Source organism: Pinus tabuliformis, chromosome 4_2 (genome assembly GCF_031772625.1).
Source record: "Pinus tabuliformis cultivar Carrire ecotype Pingquan chromosome 4_2, CPIR1, whole genome shotgun sequence".
Classification (NCBI taxonomy): domain Eukaryota; kingdom Viridiplantae; phylum Streptophyta; class Pinopsida; order Pinales; family Pinaceae; genus Pinus; species Pinus tabuliformis.
The window spans coordinates 564,237,603-564,264,302 of NC_142304.1; positions in this window are offsets into that span (position 1 = coordinate 564,237,603).

Here is a 26,700-nt window from a genome sequence, read left to right on the forward strand (position 1 = left end):
TTGTCCTACCCCCCCGCCCCCCACCTTTCGACTTTCACGATTATTAGATGCAACATATCATCCATCTACTAGAACAATTAGAGAAAGGCCGCCATAATGACCGAAATGAAGTTATAAGATTCATGAATGATTTACAAGAAAACTAGTGGACCATGCTTGACTAGTTGGCGTCACTCAAACGAAGTTAATGGAGGCTGGAAGAGCACATGGACCGAATGGAGTAAATAATTGTGCATTTAGAGTATCATGTTCATGGAGATCATAAGATTCTAGATCCTTCGAGACAAGTTCTGGTGATTCCTATACAAGTAAATCCTCTTATTCCCTGATGCTGGTGGGTTGTCTCCTAATATTAGAAGTCTTTTGATCATTTTGGTCATTTTTTTGGATGCTCAATGAATTTTGGTAATTTGTATTTTTTTGTGTCAATCTTCTAACCCACTAATCTAGATGTAGGAGTGAGGCTAGAAGATCAACACATTTTGGGAAGAAATGTTGTAACCTTTCGCTGAATTACTAGAAAAGTTTTGATCGACAAAAGAAAAATAATATAATTTGGTTCATGATGTCTCACTGTTGCATGATGAATCAATGACTTGAATTGAACTTTCGTTAAAAAATATAAATAAAGAATGCATGCAATTTGGTGTATTTAGGGCCAAAGGCTTGGATGACATCCATTTTATATTTTTATCTTCTTTATCCTATCATATAGTCATTTATGGATTTATTACCGTTGTAATCTAATGTTTCCATTCTTCCCACCATTCCTTAAGATGACCTTCATCATTATCTCATCTTAATTGGTTGATTGATAATATTTACTCCCTAATAGGCATTGCCCTTATTTAGATTTTATAGTGATCTTTATACTTTTTACTTTTCTTTCCTTTTTTTTTTAACAATAATGAGTGTTTATATTAGATAAAGAAAAATCCCGGTCACAACAAGTACTAAGAGATAACATATTTCGTCATGTTAGTGTGACTTCTTATGAAATCTATTGGTTTCAAAATCTTCTGGTGCATCATGAAATTTTACAGACTACATATTGAAATGCATACAATTGACAAAAAGTGACTAATATAAAGCAAAATTTACAACAGTGCATTGACTATTTTTTGGTCTCCTCTAATTTTTTTTTTTTTTCTAAATAAGTCTAAGATCTATTACTGTAACAAAATGATACAAGGAGGCTCTGGCCTCTGTAGTTCTGAACCAAGGTTCATGGCATAATGCAGCAAAAACAAAATTAAGACTGCCCAAAAGTGGGAAACCAGTCCAATCCAAAATAAATTTGCTGCCTGCGCAGGGGAAACCAGCATATGAACATGGAGCAATATTCTATTGAATTCATACTAACTATTTTGCTCAAAAATTCAAAAGTAAACCCATAGACTTGGTTGCTGACAACCTGAAACCTGAAGACGCGTGGTGAATTAGTTGTCATTTGGTGCTAAAGGGTGTTCTTCGATAATTAGGCACCTGTAGGCATCAGGGTCATACTCGTCTTTTGACAACGTGCTCGTGTCATCCTTCGCCAGATGTTCTCGATTTTGCTCTACTGCAGAAGGCTTGCCCTAAGCATTATCACTCTTCTCCATTGCATGTGTGGGGCATCCTTCGTCGCTGGAAGGCTCCTCTTGAAAGGTAAATATGATGGTAGCCTTTATGAGTGGTCGATTCAGAGAGCAATGGTAAATGAATTGGGAAAAATGGTGGGAATGCTGAGAGCTGGAAGGGATATCAGTAACTGGTATGGGGGTTTTCACACACTGGGAGTGGACATCGCGAGTGTGGCCTCTGTCACTGCGAGTATCAGGATAATTTGATGAGGGGGAAGAGGAGTCCGAGACTGTTGAGGGCGGAGAACGGGGCAGTCTCCCTCTACTGCTACCCCTCCTACTATGCATTCGCTGGTGCAGTCGAGGCATGATGGCTTGGGGATGAAGAGACTGCCTGTGAGAGGTCGGCACTGAGCAGAGCTCTGAGGTAGAAGGCTTAGAAGGCTCAGAATCGAAAGTCAGGTTGCAGATCAAACTCTGAGAGTAATGGTTGCCCTTTCCAAAGTCTATGCAGCAGAGAATATTGCATCTCCTTCCCGTTGCAGTGCGTGTGCTCGGCTCCACTGCAGCCAGGGGGCACTTGCAGCTCAGAGGCGGAGGAGTAAAAATAGAGGAAGTGGGTCGAATGTTGCCTGAGGGCTCCATGATGCAGAGCCGAGGCAGGATGGCGCTGGTGAATTGGTTCGAGTGCCGCATTGAATGGCATTTACTGCTGCTGTGAGATGGTTTTATTGCTCTATGTGCGATCTTATGGGTGGCCATGTGGCTATGCCATTTGCCATCCCGTGCCGTTGCCATCAGATCACTCTTTGTGTACACCCGCATTCGGGAGGTCTCCTCTAAAATTTGATTAAGGTCCAGAAATTGTTTTACCTCTTGTAAAATCCCTAAGTTGGGTTCATTTGCATTGGTTTGTAGAATTTAAAGTTGCTTCTGCAAGCTCACAATATGTTGTCGTAATGCATCCAGTTCACCCATTTGTCTTGTGGTCATTCCTTGAAGCCATAGGAGTTCCTCTAACACGTTTGATTCAGTCTCCATTTTTTTTTTCTCCCATTGTTGTGGTTTATTTTCTCTTGACAGGTGCACCTATGTGACCTTTCTTTACCACTGCCAGTGCCTCCAATTTCCTTATTGCTCCTCACATTCCCCTGACCCTTCTTGGTGATTCCACCACTTGTCTATGAAGACCAAATAATTCCCCTCATGCCATTTTTCAGGCCCTTTCTCACAACCTCCTTCAGCTTGCCCCCTCCATAAAGGTTGTCCCACCAATACAATCATTCTAAGCATTATAAATCCTATTGTACTCCAGGCATCATGTGTTCTGGGTTAACACTATTGAACTCCTTTTTTCACCAAAGAAACTACGTTGTGAGCTCAAATGACTCAGAATAAGGGTTGATAAATGCGTAATTAAGGGATTCGAAAGATGAGATACAGTCCGAGGTGGTAGATAGATCCAACCAACCTAGGCTTTGATAAATCCAAAGGTCTCAGGGAAAATAAGGTATTCATTGGCTGAGACCCCACAATTCCACCCTAAGCTACATTCAACTTAGAATTTTCTCACTAAAGGAACTAAACCATAACACTCAAATCCTCAAGAAGAATTGACCAGACGTTGGTGAAGATAGCTGAGAATAGAGAATTCCTTTCAACCATATGGGCCAGGGGAGCAAACAACCAAAAAAAAGCAGAGAAAATTACTTACTTAGACCTACCACCCTGAATCCAGTGAAATTATGGAGCATTCCCTCAATCTTGCTCACACATAAGCTATCTTATCGATCAATCTACAAAAGATCTATATTTCCTGAGTTATAGAAAGCCTCTGAGAATTCCCACATGCATGAACAATAATGGAGACTCACTTGTTCATAATAGTAGCTATGGTGTGGGTGATCATTAGAGAGATTGGGAGTGCCACTTTAGAACTATGAGTTGCATCCTTAAGAAGTGGAGTGTGTTGGATTTTGCCTAGGTTATAATTGCGGATCATGCAAGGCACCATGGAAGCAACCAACATTTTTTTTTTTTTAATTGTATCCTACCCTTTGATTTAATCATAGACATAAGATATTTTAAATAATTTAATTGGACCATTGGCTCTATGTGATAGGCCAATGGCCCACAACACCATTGATTTCTATTCACCCTTCTTGCATTTGACAAGCTCTATTGGCAATTTTATTTGATTCTACATTATGAGTTCGGAGAACATGAATGTATTCTCTCTTTGGCATATTTTCCAAGAGTCTTATGGCCATTTTCAATAAGTTACTTGGGTGATTTTATCTAGGCGAAGTACTTTTGAATAAAAGTTGTATGATGTTGAGGGAGTTGCCCAAGATTCTGATGTTGGATACTTGAAGGGCTCCAGCCAAAGTCGGCCTTGAAGTAAACCATGTAACTTTGTTTTGTTGTTTGTCATTAACCCTAGACCCCATTCAAATGTATTTTCCAAGTTTCCTCTAGGGGTATACAAGAACTTACCCGCTCATACCACCCTGGGATTATTCTTTTAAGCTCCATCGAAATGAAGAATCCAACTATTTTCTCGTTTTTCTATTCCTGTAAGCCCCTGTTTGTTAATATTAGTTTCCATCCTATATTGGTATAATAATATATTCTTATGCTATTTCTTGCCTGGTCCTCAAGCTTAGCCAACCATTCTTGTTCCATAGGGTTCAAATTTGGAATGGGTGGGCATGGTTTTTGTTAACCAAATTTAGCACACATGGTCAAAGCTTTCATGGTGGTCGACCAAGAAGACTGCCATTGATTTTTAAAGATAACATGGTTCCGAGATAACCAAATATGCCAACAAATGACTTTTGGCAGAGATTCCCAAACCATTTGAGTTTAGGTTTGGAAAAGAAATTCCCATTGTAGTGTTTAGGCCATGAAGAGAGAAATCCTAGGATATCACTGGGCCATCGAATTCGAATCCACATGGGGTTGAGGGTATCCGCAAAAACCATATTATAATAAGGACAATGTAAAAATATTTGGGGAATTAATTCCTCTTTTTGTGTGTAGAGATGACATCTCAAGGGTCCCTGGATACCATGTTTTCGAAGATTCTTAATTGTTAGGATCTTCTCGTTAGCTAATAACATCTTTTGGATTTACATTAGTATGCAATATTTTCCTCCATATCACATATTTTTGGGGTAAGGGGTTAGAGAGAAGAAGCTCCTCATATCCATGTTTGACTGTGTATGTAAATTTCTTCCATCCGAGCCTATCTTCTGCTTGTTGATGCCAAAGAATGCAACCTATTTATTTGATTGTTATTAGATCAACCTACTGGGATAGATGCTGAGGGATGTCCTTTAAATTCCATCCTGACCAATGGCCCTCTGAATCCCAAAGAGAAATTTATTAGCTCTTTATTATATTCACTTTTTATTTTCCTTCTAAAAAGAAATCGTATCATCAAAAGAAGTCCTACCTATTCTATGGGAAACCGTAGATGATAATCCATGTCATTGGTGAAATCATAACAAGTGATATGTAACACTTTATGTTTACACAACAAAATATATTTTAGGCACGCATTCCTTTTATTGTTGGTAAATGGCCCTCTTTTCCTTTCATGGTGTTGTTCCACTATTTCTCTCAATACCTCATCCATTTGGGCTAAAAATCAGATAATCAGATGAGAACGTCATCCAACTAAATACCTAAAATCTGAAAAGAAAAGTAGAACTACTAGAAAATAACAATACTCTTACTCACACTCTTTGCTTAAAAAATAATTGATCTTTTCATTATGTTTTGCTGCTATACCATTGCCTTCAAAAGCTCATGATTCACAACTATTTTTTATTATTATTGATGTAATTGTTATATCTCTTAGGATCTCTATCATCTTATAAATCCCCATTTAATAAGACATAGTTCTCTGTAGTAGTTCCATGCATAACCAAAGAAATATTGAATGTTGTAATCATATCTTTAGTGACCTACCACAATGCACCAATTATAACTTCATCCACATATCGACATGTTAGCACACTAAGACTATGCTTAGGGAGATTCCCTTAGGCTCTCTATCATCTTAGAAATCCCCATTTAATAAGACATTGTTCTCTACAATAGTTCCATGCATAAGAAAAGAAATATTGAATGTTGTAATCATAACTTTAGTGACCTCCCATGACGCACCAATTATAAATTCATCCACTTATCGACATGTTAGCACACCAAGACTATGCTTAGGGAGATTCATGGTTGGATGATGAGGTCCTCCATGTGCACTGATAATTTGGTATGTATGAAGGCCAACAAGTAAAAAAATGTCCAAGGTTCCTTGCATTTTTAAGTATCCCTACATGTCCAACATGTAAAACATCAAAAGCACCATCACTATAGACTATGCGTGCATCTGGTGGAAGCATCCATCCATGTAAACCCTAACATTATTCTTATGGCTATTTCATGTAGAGAACTACCCAAATGACGATGGCAGTAGGGCCACGGGGAGGCCCTAGATGGGAAGTGCACTGAAGTAGCTAGTGGGGAGGCTTAGCAGGGAAACCGTCACTATGAGACCACCCATATTACGGGGAATGAAGAAATTGTCCCAAATCTAACAGTTGTTCTCTCATCCCATGGATCCCATAGCTAGTCTAAAGGAGGAGGAGGAGGATCACACTAGAGTTGGAAGAACCTTACATCTAGTTAAGTACTCATGTACTCTAGGAATCTTGAAAGGTTAATCCAAGCACCCTCGATAATTACTACTAGGTGTATCCCTAGGCATTGAAGTCCCACACACAACTCCATACCACTTCTGGACTTTTTTATCTTAAGTTTTCCTTAACTCAACGATTCTTGGTTGTTTCCCTTATTTTTTTTCCTTGGCCAAAAATCGTATTTCCATTCATACGTGTGAAAGAAATACATTTTGTATATACACACTAAAATTTTCATTCATTAGGATACTGACCAAATATCCTAGTGGCATTTACATTGTCAAAAATATATAGATAAACTACTATCACGTTGCAAATTGGTCTTACATTTTCTATACATCAACCATATAAATAAAAGTCTGCTATAGCAATGTCAAAATCAACATCCTTTGACAATAGTAACAAAAGTAACGTATGAGATACATGCAAAATTTTTTGTTGTGAAGCATCAAAACAAAAAATAGTTTTGAATAGTCTCATAAATTAAACATGATCTTCAAAATGAATCTCATCTATGTAAGGCCGTGGAAATATTGGAAATGCTCCGCTCCAACAACTTTAGTCACTTGCCATAACTCCTAATCCATATGCACACCCTCATTAGAAATCATGCCAACATTTTGTGCTAAAACATTTAAATGAATATAACCCAACTTAGGGGTATATATTCCATGCAAATCATGCTCCCAAACCAACTCATACTCTCTATCATTGAAGCTAATGTGAGTTGAATACAAAGCATCCAAGTATCTAGATCATTCCTCCCAAAAAAATGCCTAAAGATTTCAATCTGCAACAATCGACCAACCTTGATGCCAAAGGGTAGTCTAAGTAGGATTATTAATATAAGCAATTATGGAATATCCTTGATCTCTCAGAGAATCAGCGAGATCTTGTGATAGTTTATGTTTGTCACCACTCCTCAGCCAATGGTATTATCATAGTCTAACATTGTTTCCATCCTCGGCTTTCCATGCCATGTTGAAGAATCAATGGAAATTATGTATAATATGATTCTTCTAGACTTGATAACAAATTGTGAAGCACTTTTACAATTTATCTTATTAGCTTAATCTTCTTCTCTTCTTATTAGTGTATGTGTGTTTATTTCATCAAACTATTATAAAAAACAAAAGAAACAAGAAGACAAGATATTAGCTCTCTGCCAGGGAAAAACCTCTCTCTCTTAGGGAGGAAAACCCTTTTGTAAACTTCTCTTATTGAAACTTCTATTGATCAATGCCAAAACCTAGGCCCTTGATAAGAATATCCTCCAAGCACAAGTCAAGTCCTTCCTCCTTCCTGCACTTCGTTCCCCGACACTTTGTCCTCCTTCTTTCGGCACTTCATTCTTCTTACAACTGTTGATAGTCCTTGTTGCACTTGATCTAGAAGAGATACTTATCCTTGATCTTCAGTGGGACCCTTTACTTGTGATGATCCCTTCCTTCCTCTTTACCAACTGAGCTCCTTCTTCAAGGTGTAGTTGCAGAATTGATATGACTATCCCACAACCCTAAATTATCACACGTGTGGGAGGTTTCCTTCAGTATTTGGTTCCTTCTTCTTTGATTGAGAGTCTCTCTTCTTTACTCTAGCGGGAGGCCTTATAGGCCTAAGTTTCAAGCCCAAACAATGAGAAGTATGAGATTGATACATTATTGTTGTTATGACCGTATAGATTCTTCCTTTTCTCACATGAGTGATTGTGTTTTACCCTAGAAACAATCCTCCAACCTTTGGTGATGACTTCTCCTTCTTTGCTGCACTAGAGGCTCCTTATACTCGTCCTTTTTCACCCTTTTCTTGGTCTTCATTGCTCACTGATTTCAAATGTGGATTTCTTGTTGTTTGAGGGAGTGGACAACCTTTATATATAAAGGGTTGTCCCTCCTTTAGGCCAACTTGAGGCCGACATGATGAATATAGGCTGACTTGAGTTTCCTTCATCATTTTTGCTCCTTTTATGATTTCGTTACATGGATAGGACTTCTCTTTGCTTGGAGGGATATTATTTGACTCTTATACAAATATGTACATGGTGTAACATGCCCTTAAGCATCTTCAAACTTTCTTTTGACTCTTTGACTTACCTATAACACTTTAACATGTGCTAGACCTATTTCAATGAGCAAGAAACCCATTTATAAATATAACAAAAATAATATTTATTTTCTTGAATAAATACAAATATCAAAAGTACATTTATGAAGACCGAACCTAGTTACACTTTCTTCAACACACCCTCTTAAATAGGGAGGTATTCATAAATCATTACAAGGTGTTTGCCTATTTTTCAATCTTGAAGAATTCACATAAGAGAAACTAGATTGGAAATCCATCTGTTATAGCATCATAGTAACCAACATTGTTCATAGCAAGGCCTTGAATAACAACTCTATCTCTCATAAGATCAAAGCACAATGTTGGTAATACCAGTGACTTATAGACACCTTAGTTATTGTCTCTCAAGGTACATACCCACCCGGGTTTTCATTGAGTATGACCTTCTAGGACTATTCTTGTCTTGGGTTCCCATCTCTCAAAGAATATCGATCCACTTTCCTACTCTTGCCTTGGATTCCCTACACATCCTCAAAGAGCATCAGATGCTAGATGATTACCCAATCCCCCAATTCTTTCTTCCCAAGTGAAAACAAGAATGTTGTGTCTATCTCTTCCTCTTAATTGAGGAAGACATTCCCAAGTTTCCTCTGACAAGGAACTTTCCCAAGCTCCTTTTTAGTTGGGAACTTGTTAGAACTCCCTATTAGCTAGGGAATTGTCCATTCATCAACAACTTCTTCTTTGTGGGTCCTTCATCTGCTCTATCTCCTTCTTTCCTTTGATGTCATGAAGTCTTTGTTTGAACTTCTTCTTGGTCGGGCACCAACCATTGATCACTTTCCTTCCTGATTTGTCATGTCATTGCTTCCTTCGTGGAAAGTGGCCTTCTTGATATATATTAGCTCCTCTTGTCATCTGGCTACTCCTTTGTTGTCTTGTCTATGCTTTAAAATACTTTTCACATGGATGCTTAGGTGTACTTTCTTGTTCCCATACTTTGATTTAGTATCCCTTCACGACTTCATCCTGATATTGCGTCAACATCAAATAGTGTTTTTCTTGGATGGCTTCTTCATCATGACATCTTTGTAGCATTGAATCAATTATCTATACCTTAATATCTCTAACGCCTTCATAGGTGTCAAGGGTCCTTTGATCTTTTACCTTCCTTTGTCAGAGTTGTCATGCCTTCTTTGGGGAGTTGTCTTATACTGGATATTTGTTAGATGATGATTCTCCGTGTCCATGGTGTTCTTACATGCTTGATCTCTTCCTTCATTTGATTCTTCCTGGATAGTTTAGTCAACAAAATCATACTCCTTATGAGATCACTTCTTCTTTACCTGCTTCTTGGATTAGTAAACAACCTCATACTCCTATTGAGAGCATTTATTCATGTCAACCTTCATTAGATTGTATTACATGCCTTCGAGCATGTCATTGGTGAAAGAGATCCTTTTATACTTGATCATGCCATAGAAATATTCCCATGACCCAATATATATGATGACATGACTTAAACTTTGATGCATACATACCTCATCTTGATTTTTCTTTGATCATCTCAGCTTCATTTGATAGTTCTCCTTGATTGGTGTAGCCTTTCTTGCTTCATCTTCTCTTGCCTGCATATCATCCTTTCTTGAATCCCATAAATGGGACTCCCAATGAGACATCTGCCCTTATGTATGAACCTTCTTTTGAAGATTCTATCAGAGGATCTTGAAGACCCTTATCTTGCAAATGTTTCTTCCTTTGATGATGGAGGCCTTCTAAGAATTTTAATCATGATCAATTATTCTTTCATTGTGGATGAGGTCCTATAATAGGTATGCTCCTTCTATATGAATATCTTGAGCTATATCTACACCATGCTCCTATATTCTAGAATATATCTTTAACCATGCAATCTATTCTATTTCTATATGCTCCTATACTACTCAAAAATTTGAAAGAAGACTTTAAGTAAAGAGGTTGACTTAGTCATAGTAGAGATCTGGAGGATCTTCCTTTTTCTGCTTCTTGTCTTCTTCTTTCACTTCTTGAGTTACATGAGATTCTTCCCTTTTTCTCTTGTTTTTGTTGTCCTTCTTAAGTTTAGGATAATCCCTTTTGTAGTGTCCATATTCTTGGCATCCAAAGCATTGGACTTTGGACATATCTCTATTGCTTGATCTTTGTGGACCAATTTTTCCAAAATTTCCCTTTCTCTTGGCCATGGTAGAAAATGCTTTCTCCTTTGATCCCACATCATATTTTGCTTTGATTCTAGTTTCATCTATCTTACATATAGACCATAGTTCACTTAGTGGGGTAGCTTCCTTCTTGGCATAAATGCTTGATGTGATGTTGCCCCAATCCTCAGGTAGAGCATTGAGTACTACAGTTGTCATTTCTCTGTCAGACATGACTTCTCCTAGCTCTTGAAGTTGATCCCTGATCTTAGAGATCTTCATGAAATAGGGAGCTATTCCTTCCTTTTATATCTTCATCTTGTACAAATCATTTCATAGAGATATCACTTCTCCAGCTGTGCTTACCAAGAATAACTGCTCTTTCCTTGATGTGTCACCTTAGCTCTAATCCCATGTTGAAGAATCAATGGCAATTATGTATAGTAGGATTCTTCTAGACTTGATAACATTTTGTGAAGAATTTTTACAATTTATCTTGTTAGCTTAATATTCTTCTATTCTTATTAGTGTATGTGTGTTTATTTCATCAAACTGCTATAAATAACATAAGAAACAAGAACACAAGATATTGGCTTTCTACCAGGGAAAACCTCTCTCAGAGAGGAAAAACCTTTCGTAAATTTCTCTTATTGAAGCTTGTATTGATCAATTCCAAACCCTATACCCTTGACAAGGACATCCTCCAAGCGCAAGTCAAGTCCTTCCTCCTTCCTGCACTTCGTTCCCTGGCACTTTGTCCTCCTTCTTTCAGCACTTCGTTCTTCTTACAAATGTTGATAGTCCTTGTTGCAATTGCTCTAGAAGAGACACTTATCCTTTATATTTAGTGAGACCATTTACTTGTGATGATCCCTTCCTTCCTCTTGACCAACTGAGCTCCTTCTTCAAGGTGTAGTTGTAGACTTGATATGATGTCCTGCAACCCTAAATTATCGCATGTGTGGGAGGTTTCCTTAAGTAGTTCATTACTTTCTTCTTCGATTAATAGAGTCTCTTCTTCACTCTAGTGGGAGGCCTTATAAGACTAAGTTTCAAGCCCAAACAATGAGAATTATGAGACTGATACGTTGTTGCTGTTATGACCACAAAGATGCCTCCTTTTCTCGCACGTGTGACTATGTTTTACCCTAGAAACAGTCCTCCAACCTTCGGTGATGACTTCTCCTTCTTCGCTACACTAGAGGCTCCTTATACTCGTCCTTTTTCACTCTTTTCTTGGTCTTCCTTGCTCATTGATTTTAGAGGTGGATTGCTTGTCGTTTGAGGGAGTGGACAACCTCTATATATAGAGGATTGTCCCTTCTTTAGGTTGACTTGAGGCTGACATGATGACTGTAGTCCGACTTGAGTTTCCTTCATCATTTTTGCTCCTCTGATGATGTTGTTGCATGGAGAGGACTTGTCTTTTCTTGGAGGGATATTATTTGACTCTTATACAAATATGTACATGGTGTAACATGCCCTTAAGGGTCTTCAAAAATTCTTTTGACTCTTTCACTTTCCTATAGCACTTTAACATGTGCTAGACCTATTTCAATGAGCAAGAAAATCTTTGATAAATATAACAAAAATAATATTTATTTTCTTGAATAAATACAAATATCAAAAGTACATTTATGAAGACTGAACCTAGTTACACTTTCTTCAACATGTCAGACCCAAAGCAACCATACCAAATGAATTTAGAACAACCCTCCATACAACTGATATATTATGTTGTTGTTTGTCCTGTAGATGCACCTAATATTCCAAAGAATAAGGGGAAATATACTTCTGGTAGACCAACATCGTCCAAAGACTATGTGTAGAGAGAAGCCTCCATCGACGCTTTGCTACAAGGGCTTTTGAGAACATAAAAATATTTTTTAGCCCCCAGCTACCCAACAACTTTGGCATAACAAGATGATTCCACTTGACCTAAGGAAGGAAAAAATGATCTTGGGATCCTTCCCACAAAAACTTGAAACAGATCCTCTTAACTTTCTCCAAAACACCCTTTAGAATCCAAGCCAATGACATCCAGTAAATTGGAATGGCTCCAAGAACCGATTTTACTAGAACTAACTTACCTGCTCTAGATAGCCACTTGAAATCCAACAAGTGAGTCTTTTCTCTAACTTAGCTACTAGTCAAATCCAATCTTATTTTTCATAACAATTTGGTTTCAAATGTAAACCCAATAATTCAAACCATCTTCCAATTCAATTATCTCAAAAGGAAAGACTGATCTGATATGAAGGATCTCATAATCCTTTAAATTATGAAAATATATGGTACATTTTTCTTTCATTGATTACCATACATGTAGTTTTCCCAAACATAAATAGAATCTCATGCAATTATTGGATATCTCTATTTGAGCTATTACAAAAGATAAGTATATCATCAACAAAAAACTAGTAGATGTGTAATTGTTGGAGCATGGGCTCTAACCACACCTTTAAAATCATCTTTCCTCTTTTCCTCATCCATCATGCGGCTAAGGCCTTAAACAAAAAGAAGAATAGAATTGGAGACAAAGGGAAGCCTTGTCTTAAACCTATATGTGCTTGAAAGAAAGGCGAAGCAGATCCATTTATCAAAACAACAAAAGATACAAACATTAGACAAATCATGATCCAATTGATAAATGGCACCTCAAAGCCCACATGAGTAAGAAGAAATCTGATGAACATCTAAATAACTTGATCATATGCCTTTGAGTGATCTATCTTGAATACAATACCTTTTTACCTCTGAGTTTTTATACTATGCAACCCATCTTGAGCAACATCAATGGCTTTGTAGATCTGCCTGCCCTCAAGAAAACCAAATTTCTCCTTTGAAATGTTATTTGAGTGTATAGGCTTAATCCTTCTATAAATCACCTTTGATATGACCTTATACACACAATTGGATAGGGAAATAGGCCTAAAGTCCCTAAAAGACAGGGTCATCCACCCTATGGATAAGGGTTAAGAGAGTAAAATTAAAAGTTGATAGAGCCCTTATTTCCCTTATAGATTAGTTGAATACTCTTAACAAGTCTTTACCTATAGGATAAAAAAAACCTGAGAAAAAATCTATAGCCCATCCATCAGAGCCAAGGATCTTGTATTTTTGAAAATTGGTAAGAACTATCTTCAATTCATCCTCAAAGACTTCCTCCATCAGGGTTCCACTTTGTCCTTCCTCCACAAATATTGGAAAAAAATGATCCACTTTGATAGCATCTGCAATAGTGACCCCCTCAAGTTCCTTGAAGATGTTTTTGAAATGGGACCTACCCAGGGAAGCAAAGCCTTCAAAATTTGAGACCTTATGTCCTGCGTTGATCCAGGTGGATGTTGGTGGCCACCCGCCTATCCCAGTTGGACGCCCACAACTATCTCTTTCAGTTTTTCAGTTTCCTTATTTGTAGCACACTTTACTATTTTTGGCAGTTTTTCGGGTCCTAAACTTCCGGAGCAGTTTTGAGGCCCTAAACGACATTTTTTTTGGGAAAATAGAGGCCAACATGGGACATTGATGTTGTTGGCCATTTGAAATTTGTAGTCCTCGGATAGATCTTTCTAACGATGTATTGTCCGCATCAAACAGAGATCGTATGCCAAAGTTACGACCCTAGGAAGTTGATGTACCAATTTACCCAAACGGGGCCCATAATTTGGCGCTTCATCTCCTAAGGTTAGGTTTTTGGATGTTTAGGGTTTTCAATTGTTTCTCAACAATAAATAAGCCTTTGAGCCTCATTGTAACATAGTTTAGAGGCATGTAGCCACCACATCTCTTCTCAGAGATAAGCTACCATCACCCGAGCTAGTCTTCTTTCCTTTCTGTTGTAAGCATACTTCAGTATTTGATATTAATGAAATGAAGTGTTATTTCTGCTGCATCTCTATATTTAAGTTTATTTCTGTACTTTATTGCATTCCTGCATAAATTCAAATCAGTGGTATTAGAGCAGTCTGCTCTTTCTCTGTTTTTCTTTGCATGTCCCCAACTAGGTCGGGATATAAGGACTTTGGGCTTGAACTGGTCGAACCTTTGCAAGACCAGCCTCGCAAATTCCGATGGCCTCCCATGGCATAAGAAAAGAAATACGAGGGGGCAGGAGCTCTTATCAAAATCCTGCTCGAAGAAGCCCTTGAGCGACAAAGGAACGCGATGATGGACAACTTTGCCCAGATCCTTCAATGGCTACCCCGGGGCGACACAACTACTTCCAACAATTACTATGGAAATGCCACACCCTTTAAGGTACAATTTAACTTTGAAATCCACATATTCGAGGGTCAGATAGATGCAGATGCCATAGATAAATGGTTAAATATGCTAGAAGAGTATTTTTCTGTTCATGATTTTTCTAGTCGAGAAAATATTACTTTCGCTCTTCTCAAAGCAGGCCCCCACATCAAGGATTGGTGGGAAACCTACTGCGAGCAGAAGGATGAAAGTATGGCCTCACTGTTTTCAGCCGCACCCACTTGGAATTCATTCTGGGATGCCATAAAGGAGCAGTACTACCCTGTCAGAAGCTATGAGGATAAATACGTAAAGTGGACCACGCTGTGGCAGGGAAGGGACCAAGACGTGCCAAAGTTTACCAATATTTTTCATACCCTTCGCACAAAGTTGGGTATCAAGAAGTCTGAATGGCATTTGGTAGTCAAATAATACGGCTTCCTACACAGGTACATCCAGGATGAGATGGAGTTCCTAGACATCTCCTCGCTTGGCACGACGTACCGATATGCTGTCAAGATCGAGCAGAAGTTTAAACAGAAGAAGCGAGACTTTGGATCCACAAATCTGAATCAAGGGAAATGCTTCCCCAAACCGCAGAACTAAGGACAAAGCCAAGACAGTGTGACCCAAGACAACCCATCGAAGCCGCAAAAAAATAACAACACCATGAAGTAAAAGGACACAAGAAAGTGGTGTGAGTTCCACAATAGCCCCACTCATAACACAAGTGAGTGTCGGGCCAAGTAGTCGCTCGTGGTTGAGTTGAAAGCTTCAGAATCAGATGCATGTTCCGACCCTAAGTCAGAACCCGAAAAGAGGAATGAAAAAGGGAAGCAGATCATTAATGTGGAGCCCAGCACCACTGTTTCCCCCACCAATATTTATAAGAATGAGCCCGAAGATCTAGAGGAGGGGGAGCGTCTTTTCCACTCACAAATGTGGGTGAAGGGCTCACTGCTGCAATTCATTGTCGACAGTGGTAGCCAAAAGAACCTCATTTCAGTAGAGGTCGTGAAGCGGCTGGGCCTACTGACCATACCACACCCGCAAGCGTACAACAATGAGTGGCTTCACCAAGGACGAGATCTCCGAGTCTGCTAGTAGTGCCACCTTCCCTACAACATCAAGCCCTTCATAGATGAGGTATTATGTGATGTTGAACCTCTTGATGTTTGTGATGTATTATTAGGCCAACCATATTTGTGGAAGCGACATGCTGTGTATAAGTCAAGGCCTCACGTTGTTATTATTTCTTTGGCTAATACGTTATATAGGATACCGGAGGTAGCCCCACCTACTGCCACCTCTTTGATCTCTGCTAAGAAATGCAGTAAGATCATCTCCCAAACTAGGAAATTTATTTTCTTTCTGGTTCGCTCTCAAAGTAAGGGGAAGATCGTAGCCACATCCATGGCCCCCAAGAAGGGTTCCTCCACACAGTAGAAGCAGGTGGATATGGTCATGAATGAATACAAGGACATCTTCTCCTCACCCACAAGGGTATCGTTGCACTATCAGGTTAAGCATTCGTCCAATGTGACTCCCGAAGCACCTCTACCCAACGGGCCGATATATCGCCGCTCCATTCTGGAAAATTCCAAGTATAAGCAGTGACATAATCAACATCAGCTACCACACAAGTTTCAAGTGGGTGACAAAGTCTGGTTGCATCTACAGAAACAACGCCTTACAAGAGCCCATCAGAAGCTCAAACCACTCCGATATGGTCATTACACCATTACCAAGGCTGTGGGAAACAATGCTTTAGAGCACACCATTCCCCCATTCCTTGGATTTCATGGAGTGTTCAATGTGGAACACCCTTGACCATGCTTCCCACCATTACTAGACACATTAGAGATTTTAGAACAACTCACCAAAGACCAAGTTTAGCAGAAGTTTCCCCGTCTCATGGAGGCACTCAACGCAATGGGGACCATTGCTTCCTAAAGGGGGATAAATGATCCAGGTGGATGTTGGTGGCCACTCACCTATCCCACTTGGACCCCCACAATTGTCTCTTGCAGTTTCCTTATTTGTAGCACAATTTACTATTTTTGGCAGTTTTTTGGGTCCCGAACTTTCGGAGCCATTTTGAGGCCCTAAACAACATTTTTTGGGAAATCGGGGGCCAACATGGGTCATTAATTGATGTTTGCCATTCAAAAGTTGTATTCCTCGGATAGATATTTCTAGTGAGGTATTGTGCACATCAAACAAAAATCGTATGCCAAAGTTACGACCCCAGGAAGTTGATGTACCAATTTACCCAAACGGGGCCCATAGTTTGGTGCTTCATCTCCTAGGGTTAGGTTTTTGTATGTTTATGGTTTTCCATTGTTTCTGAACAATAAATAGGCCTTTGAGCCTCATTGTAACACAGTTCAGAGGCATGTAGCTGCCACATCTCTTCTTAGAGATAAGCTACCATTGCTCGAGCTAGTCTTATTTCCATTCTGTTGTAAGCATATTTCAGTATTTGATATTAATGAAATGAAGTGTTATTTCTACTGCATCTCTGTATTTATGTTTATTTCTATACTTTATTGCGTTCCTGGATAAATCTGGATCACGCGTGTTCCTCCATTTTCTAAATATCATTATTCAATTTTCTACCTTTTGCATAGGCATGAAATAACTTGGTGTTCTTGTCACCACAACCCAACCAAATTGCCCTACTTTTAAGGTTCCAAGATGCTTCCTTATTACCAACAATATACTTTCTTCTTGATTCAAGTCTGAACAATTCCTCCTTGGACTCTTATGAATGATAACTCTCAACTTCAGATTCTTAAAAGCCTGAATTTTTTGTTCAACTTCCACCATGGCTTCCACCTCCTTTATGTGATTAGGAACTGCACATTCCTTCTTCAAATGCTTAATATATTTTAAATTGGTCTCAAATTTGCTAGCCATAAAGAAGCAAGATCGAGCATCAAAAGAGCACCAAATGTCCCTAACCAATGCTAGAAAGCTCTCATCTTTTATCTAGTTAGAGTTCACATTGGATGGACTAGCAAGCTTATGATTTTATCCTTTTGATTCTAACTGTATTGGAGAGTGATATGATTCACCTGCATATCACAACTATTGATGAAGAAGAGGAAACCTGAGCACCATGGGCTATACTACAAGAAACATGTTGAGTATTTTTGCCACATGACCCTCCCCCCACATGTTGGTTCCTTGATGTGGGTTTTAACCAGACCAGATCAAGTTCAATAAAGCACTTAAATTGAGGCAATTTTGTGTGAAAAGTAGTCTGCGAGACAATCAATTCTGGGACAAGGTCCCCAGAATTCCACAACATCCAGAGAAAAATTTAAATCACCACCAATTATCAAATTCTCATGACACAAAAAAGTATTTCCAAATAATTCATCCCAAAAGGAAAATCAATCCTCATTTGGTCCATTACGGTTGATAAAATTAAAGATATTATCCATTTCAACTGAGAAACCTACCAAATTGCCTCCAGGTAGTATGGAATTGAATCTTCTAAGAATCCAACCCCAAGGCCAAGCCAACCAATCTACCACGAAAATCTAGAGAAATAAATTGTCAAGAGGATATGATAAACACCATGAATTTTGTAATTTTGTCACCCTCCTCAATAGTTTCTTGAAGAAAAATAACATCAGGTTTCTCCACCTGAAACAATCTCCTAAAAGCAAGTTTTTTGGGGTTACTTTCTGTTAACACCCAGGTTGTTCCCTATGACTCCCAAGGGAATACGGCCGGGGTAACCACTAACCAATCTTTTGATCACTGTTTCTAGCCAAACTGTGATCAGAGAGGGCTCTCTCTTTATGATTTGTATCTGTAATGATACTGTTTAGGCTAGGTATTAAGCACAGGTTTTGTTTATGTTTTGGTTGAAGAATTTCTTTCAGATCTTTGTGATGTATTATTCAGAGAGTCAAGTATCATTGGGCAATGGAGTCTATGGCTGTAGGTGTCTAGAAACTTTGAGATGAACTGGTGAAACTTGCAGGGCCATTTGGGTGCTTTATAGAACAAACTTTTGATTAATAACATGAACAGGCTAAACAAGCAGTGAAAGCATTTAAGAATTTTCACTCAGCGTTTAAGTATTCCCGCCCTACTGGTTACGAGAAATGGATAGATGTCTCAGGGGCAAACTTGAAACCCTGGAAATGTCTATCACTGTGAAAGATATAGTTTTAAAGTGCAGCAATTAAGAATTACACTTCTGTTACTGTATCTAAAGAAAACATGGATAATAGCTCAGTTTGAGTTCAGGGTAATCACAGATTAAATCCTGGAACCATTCTTCTACTTTGCTATTAAGTGTAAAACATTTAAACAACAAAAGAGAACAAAAGACTCGAAAAAAACATGAAATACAGAGATTTAAGAAAAACTTATTGTTTTATGAAACACTCTGGAATCCTGCAACATTCACCATTCATCACGACGCATCAAATACACCAAGCTTTTGGAAATTCCATTCTCCCTTTGTATTACTTCTCTGAGGATCTTACAGCAAATGAGACTTCCGAAAGGAAAATAACAACAACCCCTGCTCTATTATGCGGAGGGGTCTATATAGTACTCTGTATACAAAATATCTCAGGTATTGAGTCATCTGAGAGAGAGAAAATATCTTTAGTAGTGTTCAGAAAGTAGGCCGGAAGTTATTACAACGTTAAATGCAGAGTAAATGCCCTTTATGTCTGTTAGATGATTGTTTTGACTTTAAGGAGTCACTGAGTCGGTTACATTACTATGTATCGATCCTGTAGGTACGCATTTACTTTTGCATGCGCAATGAGTTTCTCGGCTTTGCCAGCTGCGTTTGTCTTTCTTGCTTTGTTGGCTGCTTCCTCTGCTGAGTTGGCTCAGCTTTGAATTTATGATGCCTGCTGATTTTGCTCACTGTTCTTTCCATCTAAATTTATAGAAGAAACAGGAATTGATGCATGGCCTAATGTTTACAAAATTCTTTGGATGGCATCTGTCCACCATTCCTGTGTAGGGAGTTGATGCCTGAGGATGGCCTGCATTGTCTCTTCAGCTTCTGTATACTTGAAAAAGTTGGGAGCTACATCAAACAGATGATTCATTTCATTCATTATAAAAAGTAGATTTTCTATCTTACCATAGAAAATCTGTCCTGTGATAGGCCCTGTGTCTTCTGAGGTGCTGGCCTTCTCATTTACCTGTGATGAGGCAAAAACATTCACTCTCTTGGCATATTCTTCATGGGTGAATAATCTCCCTCCGTTGTTCAACAAGCTGGGGAGTCCTTTACTTTCCAATACCCGAAACCTCTCAATGAACCTGTTTACCTCAGTTTGCATATCTTGGGTTCTTCTGTCTAACGTTTGCACCAGACTTCTAAGAGTAAGAACCCTCTTGATCATTTGGATAGTATCAGTTCTGTTTGCGATTCCCATGATGGTCAACTGAGAACTTGTCTTATGATTGAGCACATTGATCATTTTTGTTGCAATTTCAAGCATGTTCCCCAATAAGGCCCTTGATGTTCTGATTTCCCTCTGCGCCTTTGGAATGAGCTCCAGTTGCTCATGGATTGTCTCAATGTATGGCCATTGGTTATTGATGGATTTACCAATATTGGACCATATCATTGCTCTGATTTCGGCTATGATTTTATCTAGTTTTAGCTCTTTCTCAAGCTCCTTGATTTTGTCTTTAAGAGCTTTGATTTCCTTGGCCTTCTCTCCTACTTCTCTCTTTGTTTTGTCATGCCTTTCATTCACCTTGGCCAGCTGCTCCTTAGTTTCATTTAGCTGCATCATTTGTGCTTCTAGAGCTTGTATTTCGCTCTTTAGCTTTTGCATGTCTAAGCTCTGATCTGTGCTGGTGGGTGCTGCTGAAGTAGATGTGGCTGGTTGTTCAGCCTGCTGAGGTGGAGGTGCAGTAGTAGGAGCAGTCTCCTCAAGATTAATGACCTGTGGAGGGGGCTGAGATGTTTGCCCCTCTTGCGCTTGTGTTGATGATCCTTTCAGAGGTGCTTGTGTGGCCTCATATTGCCCCAATTTTTCTTGTGCCTTTATAAGTTCTTTGTAAACAGAAATTAATAGAGCAGTGGAATCCTGCTCATACCTTTGTTTTGCCACTTCATCGGTCTGTGGATGGATAGTGGCTGGAAGTTTAACCTTCTTCCTTAGTGCAGCCATATCAGCATCTCTGATTTTTAAGATCTCTTGTATCCCTTTGATATCATTGGGATTGTGCCCAATTTCTATGATGATTTCTTCCAGGGTTTTGATCCTGTTGTCTTTGGCCTGAGAAGAGGCTCTCTCTAGCTCCAGCTGGGAAGCTGTAGCATTCAGACTGCTTGTTAACTTGTAGTTGTCCAAGGTCTTATCGGCCAATGAAGCATACACCATTTCCCCTGTTTGTTTATGCAACTCAATTTTGTCCATGGGGTGTATGTCTTTGGCAAGGACCTCTAAATTGGTCCTGAGATAATCAGCAGAAGACTGTGGCTTGAGTGCTGTAGGCATAAAATGACTCAATGTCAGTTTGCCCTCACCTACATCAAAAGCAGACATGAGTCTCTGCTGATTGGAAGGAGCCATGTTAAGTAGGTGATTATATAATTGAACTTTGATTGGGTCACTCCTCCTCTTAATGTCTATGAACTGCTGCTTTATGCTCACTCTTTCCTCTTTCTGCTGGCTGGAGGAGCTGACTTCCCCTCCCATTGTCCTGTCTAGTTCCTGCTGGGAGGAACTTGCTGAAATTTCTTGACTCGGTGGGCCCATGCCCAGTGCTTCTCTGATGGCTATATCCTCTTCTGGAAAATCGTTGAGTCTTTGCCTTTTCTCTCCTTGATTTATAGAGGATGTCAAGGGAGTTTCTCTTTCCCTCTTCCTAAAGACAAATGTGTCCTCCTTTTGAGGGGTTTGGAGGACCGAGGCATCAGATGTAGTGTCTTGCCTTGTAGGCATGACTTTTTTCAGTGGTCTGAGGAGTATCCACTGTTTCTTTTTGCTGAGCAGGTTGCTCTTGTCCTTGTTTTTCTTGCTGCTGTTCCTCTTGCTGTCCTATGTCTTCTTGTTGCCCTTGCTGTAGCCCTTCTGCTTGTTCTTGTGCTTGCTGACTTTGATTTTGCTGCTGTTCCTGCTGTTGCTCTTGCTCCATCTCTTTTTCTGCCTCCATTTCTTTTTCCTTTCCTTTTTCTGATACTTTTCCAGCAACTCTTGTAGTTTGATGTGGAGTAGTTGAAGAGGAGGCTGCTGGTCCAATTTGTGTGCTTGGCAGTGAGGGGACCTGTGCATAAAATTCAAGGTCAGCCATCTTCTTTTGATTGTTCAGAGCTCTTTGATTAAGCTCTTCTTGAGTCATATTTTCTTCTAGAGTTCCCCTTTTCCACTTGCTTTGATTGGCATATTTTTCAATTTGGGGGAGGCTATAATGACCGTAAGCAGACAGTTTATATTTGAGTCTCCTCATTGTGATGAAGTTGTTGGGGTCATAGGGTTTCCATATAAAACTGTACTTCAAACCAAATCCCACCAGTATTCTATCTGCCTCCTTCCACCCTTCATCCCTTTCATTGTAGACTAAATGGCCAAGTTGGCTCTTGATTTTCAGCTGTGCTTTCTTGCCTCTGCCTGAGAAGTGGAACATATCCACATAGCCAAACTGCCTGAAGTATTCTAAGGCAAATAGCCTCATGGGCACAAATTTGGGTAGTCTAAATGGGGGTAATTCACACCCATATATTCTGATGACGGTGTGGTGTTGGTAGAGATACCAATCCCCAATACTGTATACTTTTGACAAATGTAGGCACCTTTTCATGTCATCTGTCAGTCTAGGAGGAGGTGAACCAATCAGTAGAGTCAAGGCTGGATGGATGAAAAGATCAATAAATTCACAGTAGGTGTATGGAGAGTGGCTTGATATGTGGAAAACAGATGTCCAATATACTACTGATCTCAGATTGCCCTGTGCATCTACTCTCTTCTTTGGGAATGAAAATTTATCATGCTGGAAGTATATGAGCAGATGATATAGGTAGGAGGTGTACCTAAACACTCTTTCTCTTGACAAATTCATCAACTGTTCATGCATTTTGTCTGATATGTATGTTGCATAATCATAGTGAATTGGCTTTTTTCCTGGGGAAAACATAAGCATCATTTGTATAATTGTTTCATCCACATGTTCTATCGAATCATATCCCAGGATGGGACTGATCATGTCAACCAGGTCTAGGCCCAACTGGTTAAGATAAACATAGTTGATAGGAGGAACTTGCAGAGTGCTAGCCTTGATGAAGAGCTGGTTGACCTTAATAATTTGGGCCTCTGTGGTTTTGGCTCCCTGTACTATTAGATCAGCTAGTGACAGTGGGACCAACTTTTGCTCTATCTGGAATTGCAACATCTCCCTGATGGCTTCAGGGGTAATGAGAAACAGAATTGAACCTTCAGCATCTAGCACTGCCCTCTGGGATGCATCATAGTGTTCAGCAACTATGTGCACAAGCTCAGGGAATTGATTAACCTGAGGAAGCTTGAATATTGGGAGGAATGAATCCCAAATTCCCAGGATGTCTGTCCCCCTCTCATGTTTGATCTTTATCTCGTTTAATATTTGCAGATGGAACCTGCTTCTGCTCATCATTTCCTCTGTTATCTTGTAGTCCAGGTCTGCCAATGCTCTGGTGTCAAATGTTCTATTAGGAACATTCAGGGGAGCCACATTGAGGGCTATGGGAGCTACAGGGGGGTCCATGACTTTCCTTTGAGGTTTCTGTTTTGCTTGGGGATTGTGTCACTTATGTAGATCAATAACAACAGAGTTTCTTTGCAGAGAAGGGTGAAAATGCCTGAGAAAAGGTGCATGCAGGGTCTGCAGCAGTTGAAATGCTGCTTTATGGTAATTAAGAGCGAAGCTTAGCTTTTCTGGCACCTTTCAATGGTAAAATTTGGTTTCAAATGCGCCTGCCACGATTGCGCAGACAGGACCTGGTTTCTTAGCAGAATGCCACTGGGAAAAGGCTCGGCTGGTGTTTTCCGAAGTGATAATTGGAACTTCAAGGCTTTGCTGAGGAATTCAGTGATAAATTTCTGATTTTCGGCTTTCTTTAAGCTTTCTAAAGCGTTAAATAGATAATTGCAGGCGCACAGAGGATGAATGATGAGGAATACCTGGTAAAACAACGAGCAGAGGTCGTGACCGCAGGTTGAACTGGTGCGCTGGAGGTCTTCTGGTCAGTTTAGCAGGTTGGTAGACAATTTGGACGTTGTTTGCATGCAGAGCAGAATAACGACGAACACACAAAATGACCAAAAAACGCGAACTTTTGGCTAAAATAGACCTTTTTACGTTTTTGGCGCGAATTCATGCTGACGTCAGCATGACGTCATTGGTGGGGTCAAGGTCGGATGACGTCATGCTGACGTCATCGGGTGACGTGGCGCTGACGTGACGGTGATGTGCGGGTGGGATGGGGAAACCGGAAACCAGCGATGGTTTCATATCGCACCGCCTTCTGTACGGGGGCGGTATCCATCGGCTGTACCTCCGACGCGTGGTGGTGAGGACACGTAGCAGTGGGATGACGTCCTCCAAATACGGACGTCGGAAGATAACGTTCGGTCATCGGATGAGTTCCGACGTCACGATGATCGTTGGATCTGCGGGTGATGATCGGACGGCGGAAGGACAGCAGACGTGACGTGGGGTTAGTACGGGTAATGGTCAGATGACAGATGCAGTCCGATGCGATCAGGGCCGTCGGATCTGTAGGCCTTTGATCTGACGGTCGTCGGGGAGGTGACATGTGTGGAATATACGGATGAGGGCGGAGGCAGATAAACGTGGTTTGAGCGCTTTTCTAATGTATTATGATAAAAATAATTATATGCGCCAACCTCGGCTAACAGGCGGAAAGTGGGTTTTTATGCTCTTTTGGCTCTTTGAAGCGGGTAAGGTGGGGTTTAGGGCCCCTTTTTTTAAAGGTTTTATGTGCAAAAGGGGTAGAGATAGAGGAACTGGCTTATGAGGAAAAGGGGTATTCGGCATAGGTTTATCAACATGACCTGATGTCATTTGATCCCTGATTTGTAACTTTATTGGCTATAATGCCAAGGGGGTGGGTATTTATAAAAGTTTGGGATTTATACACCTTGGTGTTAGTAATATTAAGGGGAAAAGGGGATGTAAAGGATTTATACAATAGAATTAGTGTTAATATGAATGAAGGGAGCAAATGAAGGGGATCTTACTGAGTTTATCTGAAATTGATTTAGTTTTGAGAGTAGATCAAAATGAAAAGATTTTAGACAAGAAATGTGGCTTCTGAATGAACCAGAACCATCTAAAACCATGATCTTTCTCCATAAATCTCAGCTAAAAGAAAGGGAATGTTAGTAATGAAATGAAGGGGGAGAGGGAGGTTAGTCATGCTCCTGCTGTAGTCTTTTACTTTGCTGCCCATCATCACCATTCTTGCAATGATAGGGATCACTTTCTGCAACCCCAACTACCTACCCAGCTGCTTACCTAGCATTTTTTGTTTCTCCTTGGAGGGTGCACTTGGACTTGCAAACCCTTACTTGCCTTTTCTTTTCTTTGGCTTTTTCTTTATTCTTTTCTATCTACCTCTAACCTTATCTCTTCCAAGGTCCCAGATTGAGCTGTTGGAAACCTTTTCTTCTCTACCTGAACTACTTGTCTGCCAAGATTAGGCTGTTTGGACAGACTTCTTTCTCTATTCTATAACACAAAATTGAAGCATGGCATGATCCAGGTTAAACAGTTGGATCATCCATCAAAATTTGAAAATAAAGTCCTCAATCATTGAGACACTCACACACCTTTTTGTTCTCTAGGAAATATGGGATCTTTGTGAACTCAAAGCAGAGCATATTTGGACTTTCTCTTGCCAATCATGAAATATGAAACCTATTGGTATAGGTATCCAACAGTGGCTCCACATGGGGATGGTTTTTCTTTTGAAAGACCAAGAACAGCAGGTCAGATTGCCTTGCTCCTTAGCTGCCCATACCAATCTTTGAAACTTGCTGCCTCAATGTGTCAAAATGGTGTGTTTCTCTTTTGGAAGACCTCTGATTCTATCAGCCTCTTGCTGCTTGGTGAATCACTTGGGAAAACTACTTTTTACAATCTAAAACAGAAGATAATATGTACATCTGTATATATACAATGAGTCCTTAGGTTCCACTCATGGGGAATAGTCAAAGTAGTGCTTCAGCATCCTGCCATTAACAGGACCTTCATCCAAGTCAGTTTCAGTAAGACTTTTGAGGAAATAGGTGTTGTTCCCTTGTACTGCTTGGACAGCAAATGGTCCTTTCCATAAAGAGTCAAACTTTCCATGTTTCCCTTTCTCTTCTCTTCTCGCATCCCACTTTAAAACTTTGTCCCCTATATTGAAATCTTCTGCTTTGGTTCTTCTATCAAAAGCCCTTTTCAGTTTCTCTTGTAGTATCTACACTCTGCTGAAAACTTGTTCTCTGGTCTGCTGTAGGTAAATTATCTGATTAATCCTTCTTTGCATATTATTTGGCTCTGCTTGGCTTTCTTGCAGAAGTTTCATAACCGACACTCCTAGTGATGAAGGAAATCTGGCCTCTAATCCATAGACTAACTCATATGGGCTGGTCCCAATTGATCTTTTAGTTGTTAGTCTGTCTGCCCATAAAGCATTTACTAGTTTCTTATGCCAGTTCTTTTTGTTCTCTTCCAGCACTTTCTTTATGATATTTATCAAACTTTTGTTTGATGATTCAGCAAGGCCATTTCCTTGAGGATAGTAAGCTGTAGAATGGCCCAAAGTAATGTGAAATTTATGGCAGAAGTTCACCATCTTCTTGGATCTGAAGGCAGCAGCATTGTCTGTTATTATCTTGTCTGGGCAGCCAAATCTAGCCAGTATATTGTTTTCCAAAAATTGAATGATTACTGAATCAT